This window comes from Moschus berezovskii, chromosome 8 (assembly GCF_049115385.1).
Source record: "Moschus berezovskii isolate FMDL1 chromosome 8, NW_MosBer_1.0, whole genome shotgun sequence".
NCBI lineage: Eukaryota > Metazoa > Chordata > Mammalia > Artiodactyla > Moschidae > Moschus > Moschus berezovskii.
The window spans coordinates 15439458-15446461 of record NC_142467.1 but is presented as its reverse complement, the minus strand read 5'-3'; the positions used below and the strand labels follow the sequence as shown (position 1 = coordinate 15446461).

Genomic DNA, 7004 nt, shown 5'->3' with positions numbered 1-7004 from the left:
ACTGTGGAGCATGAAGACTCTGAGAACACACGGAGCGGTTTACCTGAGGACCCACGATGGAGAGATGGAGATTGGGGCTGGCAAACCATCTCCCGGCCCTGGGGGGATGTAAAGCCTGGGTTTGTGCGTGATGAGTTTTCAACCTGTCTGCACAGGAGATGTACCCGGCAGCTTTAAAAACATATGTCTGAATTCCACCCCCCAGGCTTGCTGAATCAGAACCCCTGGGGTTCATGCTCCCACCAAAGACATTCCTTCCTTTGTTCTTTTCCTTATGGAAGACTAGAGGGGTTTGGAGTTCGATTTTTCTCTTCCCCCTGGTCAGGTAGGCGCTGAGAAAACCCCAGACTGTTAGGCCATAGTTAGATAGTTAACTCTTGAGAACAGACCTTGTTAAGATGCCTGGCGTCTTTCTGGGGAAGCTTACCTCTTCTGTGAGGGGTTATTTATAGTTACTCTCCTGTGACACGAAACCCATGAAACCGGGTCTCTGCTATGCTGGCTAAGAAGTGCCCTTGTTTCCCTTTGGAAATATTCCCATGTACACATGGGAACTGTTTTCCCTTCAAAAGAACAAAGATTGTGCTTACTTCAGCAATGCAAATATACTAAAATTGGGACAGGGAAGATTAGCATGGCTCCTGCTCAAGGATGGCATGCAAATTCGTGAAGCATTAGGTATTTTTTTAGCTACTTTTGTAATCTACTTTTCCTTCATGTTTTGCTTCAGAGAAGCTAAACCAAATAAAATATAATATCAAGGTCTTTTTCTTAAAAAAAGCTCAGAGATTTGTTGAGAGGAGGATGTAGCAGACTTGCAGGTTGATGATTCCTGTATGGAGTTTTCCCCTGTCGCCCTCACAGGAACGACGCTCAGGCCTTTGTGTTCTGAGTTCCCAGACCCCCTTGCCTCGCAAGGAGAAGCGGCCGGTGTCCAACTGTTTTCTGCTTTAGAATGCAGACAGTAGTTTTGAAATGTAAGGAGGCAGGGGAGAGTGAGGGGGCGGGACTGGGCGTTGAGGGCAGGGAGTGGGCGTGGCCTGGCGCCCTGGCCGGGTGGGGCTGGGTCCTCGGTGGTAGGGACCCCTGTTGCCTCTCGCCATCAGCATCTCCAGCTGTGATACACCCGGGCTGAATCGGGAGAAGGGGGCTGTGGACACCTGGGGGTGAGGGCCTGGGGGCCCGGCTCCTGGCTTTCAAACTTTTTATTTTGTATCGGGGTTTAGCCGATTAACAGTGCGGTGATCGTTTCAGGTGAGCAGCGAAGGAACTCAGCCCATCCACCTACATGTGTCCATGGACTCTTGAGAGTCCCTTGTACTTCACGGAGATCCAACCAGTCCATCCTCAAAGAGATCAGTCCTGAATATTCACTGGAAGGACTGATGCTGAAACGCCAATACTTCGGCCACCTGATGCAAAGAACTGACTCACTGGAAAAGACCCTGATGCTGGGAGGGATTGGGGGCGGGAGGAGACGGGGACGACAGAGGATGAGATGGCTGAATGGCATCACCGACTCGATGGACGTGAGTTTGAGCAAGCTCCGGGAGTTGGTGATGGACAGGGAGGCCTGGTGTGCTGCAGTCCATGGGGTCGCAAAGAGTTGGACATGACTGAGCGACTGAACTGAAGTAAACTGAGTTCTCGCCCAAACTCCCCTCCCATCCAGGCTGCCATATAACATTGAGCAGAGTCCCCTGGGCTGCACTGTAGGCCCTTGTTGGTTATCCATTTTAGATATAGTGGTGTGTAGATATGTGGGATCCTTGCGCTGTAGGGTGATGATGGGATTCCCACCACACACAGCTTTGTTGGTAGATCATTGAGGAAGGACGTTTCACCCAGTGGCTCTAAAGGAGGGGGTAGGATTGAGTTTGGTGCCTGGATAAAGAACGGTGCCTGAGCAGGTCCAGCAGGGGAGGTGTGATGGGGGCCGGCAGAGGAGCACCCGGCAACAGGTTAAGAGGGATGTGGGGACCGGAAACCGCTGCGGTTTGCTGTGGGGTGTGGATTCGGAGTCCTCCTCCGCCGCCTCCAGGACACCTTGAGTGAAGCAACTGGTTCCTGATGCTTCTGGGAGGCTGCCTTTTCCTCCCCCTCCTTCCTCTTAGATGTGTTATTTATTTCTTTTGGCCCTGCTGGGTTTTCATTGCTGCGTGGGCTGTTCTCTGGTTTCGCAAAGCGGGGACTGCCCTGTCCTTGCGGTGCGTGGGCTCGTCCTCCTGGTGGCTTCTCTTGCTGCAGCCCGCGGCCCGAGGTCCTCCTGGGCATCAGCGGTTGTGGTTCCCAGACTCTCAAGAGCACAGGCTCAATAGTTGTGGCTCATGGGCTTAGTTGCCCTGGAGCTTGTGGGATTCTTCCCTGACCAGGGATCGAACCCATGTCTCCTACGTTGGCAGGTGGATTCTTTATCACTGAGCCACCAGGGAAGCCCTTAGAAATGTTTTAAGGTAACTCTGGGTCACTGTTCCCGAAGGTCGTACAAACAGACACTTCCTCGGTCCTGGCCTCAAGTTCCTCTCTCTGAATGCAGCCACAATTCCCTGGTTCTTGCTGGCGGAGATGGTTGTGCACTATTTTTTTCTGAAACAGTAGCATATCTTCTGGCAGTTCTGCCCTTGTTGTGGTCACAGAACCATTTATCCAGAGTGTATGGTGGGCCAAGGCATCTTTACAATGCTCCTTTGTATTCCATTTTATGAGTGGACTGTGATACATTTAACCAGTTTCCTGGGTTTGGGGTTCGGGGTTGGTTCAGTCTAGCAGGACTGCTACAATGACTCTCTTTGTCCTTTGAGTGTATTCTTGCAGAGGACTCAGGGAACTCGGAGTGATCCAGAGCCCACAGTGTTGCAGAGACAGCCAAAGGGGACTCAGAGGCATGAAGTCAGAGAACCAAGAGATTAAGTGCCAGGGAATGTCAATATTGGGGAAGCTTGGGGCTTCTCCCCACTGGGAATTGGGGATTTAAGGCTTTCTGAAGAGATCTTGGAAATTCCCTGGTGACGCTAGTGGTAAATAACACAGCCACCAATGCAGAAGACATAAGAGATGTGGGTTCGATCCCTGGTCAGGAAGAGTCCCTGGAGGAGAGCACAGCAACCCACTCCAGTATTCTTGTCTGGATAATCTCATGGACAGAGGAGCTTGGCGGGCTACAGTCCCTAGGGTCACAAAGAGTCACACGACTGAGCGACTTAGCACACACGCCGACAAAGATCTCAAGGGGTGATCATTCAGTTTCTCTCTTCTCTGAATCCCAGGAATCCCTTGCCTACCCTGCTCTATAATGTGCCTGCCGTGGGGTCTTGAGAAGGAAAGCTCACCTTTACAGTCCCTGCAACCACTTATTCATAGGCCCTCCAGAAAATCTGATTTCATTGAATCTACCTTATTATTATTGGGGAACAAAAGTATAGCATCTGCTTCACTGTGGCTGTTTTTTCCCCTGGGTCTTCCAGTGGAGAGCTGCAGTCCTTGCAGACACCTTCCATTTATTTCTGGGGATCAGCAGAGGGTGCTTCACACGTACTCACTAATACGCCCTTTCAGCCGCTGCTTGATGTGCCTGGTATTTTTCACCTTCTTCCTGACACCGGCTCCATCTCTTTGGGGTCCTGCTGCTGCTTCCCTGGGCTGAGCAGGGTTTCACACTTTGGACATCACTTCGGACATCACTTCTGACAGCTCTGTGCTGTGAGCCCTGCTCACGTCCTGTAAGTCCCTGGCATGTCACCGTGCTCCTACGCAGGCAAGTGCAGGAATTGTTCAAGTTTGGGTGCGGCTTCATCTTCCACAACTGGCTCCATGTTCAAGGATTATGAAACCTGGTACCTCACCCCTTCATGACCTAAAAAAGTAAATGGAAATTCCCCTGGGAGGAAGAAGTAGGGGTGGCTGTTGTGTAGACACCTGCCAAGTCTCTTAATAGCTGAACATTAAGGTGAGCAGTCAACTGACGCCACCTTAATGGACTTAATGGCCGATGCGACTCAATGGACTAGAAGGGCCTCAATCTGACACAGTAAGGCACCTCGCTGTTGTTACTCATCTTTGATAATGCCAGCCATTGTGCAGGAAAAAATATTAGTTAGGAAGAAAGGTTCACCTCAAAGAAAGGAGAAAGAGAATGATGCAATCTTTCCTTCTCACCTAGTGGAGTTCTGTGGCAAACTAGCAGAAACACCAGGACCCGCTTTGGTTATGCCCTGCTGGAATTTTCCAGTGTGCCGTAAGGACCAGAAGTCTGATTGGTGGGAGCCCATGCCATCTGAGATGTTAAATATTTTAAATAGGTCTGGGTGTGTATTCTGAAAACCCTATTCAATATTACACAATAATTTTATACGTGGAAAATGAAAAAGCAGGATTTCTTTTGTGAGTCAAAGTACAAGAACTTACTTTTGGCAAGACCCTTTGGCGGGCGACATGGGAAAATGCAAAAGGTGGACTGGACAGAAGGCACCAGTGGGGACCATGTCAGAATTGGGGGCAGTGGTCGAGAGAATTTTTCACCTGTCTGAGGGGCACATGGATGAGGAAACATTTGAGAAACATTCAACTACGTAAAATAGAGGTGATTCGGGTTAGGTACCAGTTGGGGTAATGCATGAAGAAAATCTGTTATAACCTCCGCTGTGTATGTTGGCTGTGAGCAGGCATCGTTAGGCATCAGGCCTGAAGGCACTCAGTCCTGTGGTCACTGGAGGGGCCAGCGGCTGCCTGTGTCCCTGTGGGGGCCTACGTATTCTTCCAGTACACCTCTGTTTGTTCTTGTCATTCTGTGCCTTTGGGCCTCCATGCTGGGAAAGGACTTCCTGAAGCAGAGAGGTCCACAGGGACCAGTGTGTAGAAGCTAAGAGCAGGGCTTCAGGGTCAGGACAACCTACTTCCAAAACCCTCAGCCACTGCCGAGCCCAGGTGGATTCAGGCAGGGGACTTCGTATCTCCAGCTCCAAGTTTCCTGTTTGCTGGACGGTGCTAGATGGGGTGGTGTTGGAACCACCCTCAGAGGGGAGATGAGGATCACACGAGATGTTATCCTGCAGTATTTTCCATGGTGCCTGGCCCAAATAAGTTATTCTCATGGTAAGTGGTAGCTGCCATTGCTAATCTACAGAAGCGGGAGAGATACTACAAGTCTGACTTCATGCCAGAAAGAGGAGGCAGAAATGTCAGGAAGGCCCAGGAAAAGGTGATGACCTTTTAGAACCGGGAAAAGCTGATGACCAGGAATAAAGACCATAAGAAAACTGTAAGACTTCTGAATTTTGAAGTTTTCCCAGTCCTCAGTTCTAACAAAGAATAGAATCTGTTTCCTGGTTTTCAAGAACATCAGAGGTAGCTAGAAAGATAAGTCTGTCCTCTGTCCTAGGCCGGGCCAAACTTGGGAGCAGAGAAACTTCCAGGAAAAAGACAGAAAAATGAAAAGGCTGGTATCCTGAGGCCTGCAGGAATGCAGAAAAAGTAGCTGATAACCAGACAAGACTCCAAATATGGCTCTAGGGGCTTGGCCGGCCTGTGGTGCTTCCTGATACAATGGCTCCTGGAAGCCAATTTACCCAGGAACATTCCCTGTCTGTGCGGGGTCCAAGTTTGTGGCTTACTTGAAATAAACATTTACTTAGCAAACATATCAGTGAACAGGCGAGCTAGCTTCGCGAGCAGTCTCTGTTATTTAACTGCTCTCCAGCCCACCAGAGGCATCCTGTGGGCACTATCTGATCCACAGACAGCAGCAGAGAAGAGCTGGGCAGATGAAGACGTACACAGCTGTGGTTTCTGCCAGAACAACATCCCTTCTTCCAGCAAAGATTCTGCCTTTTCCTTTTGGGGAACCACCTCTCTCCCTACTCTTGATTTGGGTTTCATCCTTTAAGACTCAGTTCTAGCGGGAGGTGACCTCTGCTAAATTCTTCATCCCAGGGCGGGATGGTCACATGACACCGCTAACCAATCAGAACAAGCCATTATGTTCAAGGCGGGACACAAGATCCAATCCAAGACAAAGAGATGCAACTCCTAGTACTTGGCATATTGGGACACAGATTCTCTTTTCCTAGAAGACTTTAAGTCTGTATGCCTGCAACTGTTGGCATTTTGCCTTCCCTCCGGGAGAGCCCAAGTGAAGATGGAGTTGGTCAGAATAAAGTGGGCCCTTTGCTGTCTTGAAACTATTACGTGTGTGCATGCTCAGTTGTGTCTGACTCTTTGGGACTCTCTGAACTGCAGCCCGCCAGACTCCTCTGTTCATGGGATTTTCCAGGGGGTTGCCTTTGCTTTAACTGATGATTCAGTTACTTTGCTGGTTCTAGGGGTGTGCTTTGGGGTTTAGTCATTTTTGCGATTGCATCTGAGGTTCCATGTCTTTGTTTCTGGAAAGAGAAAAAAATGTATCTCCTAACTGAACCCAAGAGGCAAAATACACACTGTCTTTAGTTTTACATGGTTTGACAAACATGCTTTTCTAACCTGTGGGTCAGATGAGTTGCGATCCTTTCTGGTTCCTGCATGGACACTCTGTCCTCCCTTCTGCAGTGTGTCCGGAGTGTCCCCAACCACTTGTCGCTCCGGGAAGGTCCCCAGTGAGCTTCAGTGCCCTCATCTGTAAAACAAGCAGCTTGGACTAGATCAGTGGTTCCAAGTTAGAGAAAAAAGCAGGGAGTTGCTTTGTTCAAAGCTTATACAGAACCCTACCAGCTGGAGCTGCTGGGGGCTGGGGTGGGAGTGGGGTGCTGGGGCTCCTCCTTTCCTGGCCTCTGGGGTGGCTCCCGGGGTGCCTCCCCCAGCCCCTAGGACTCTAAAAGAAAGTGAAAGTGAAGTTGCTCAGTTGTGTGTGACTCGTTGTGACCCCGTGGACTGTAGCCTACCAGGCTTCTCTATCTATGGGATTTTCCAGGCAAGAGTACTGGAGTGGGTTGCCATTTCCTTCTCCAGGTTGATCTTCCCGACCCAGGGATCAAACCCGGGTCTCCTGCATTGCAGGTAGACTCTTAACCCTC

The 7004-nt window shown here is 50.0% G+C and overlaps 1 pseudogene; it reads left to right on the top strand.

The window, feature by feature from the left end:
• The first annotated feature begins 586 nt into the window (after positions 1-586).
• Positions 587-686, top strand: LOC129559636 (U6 spliceosomal RNA; annotated as a pseudogene).
• The last annotated feature ends 6318 nt before the right edge of the window (positions 687-7004 follow it).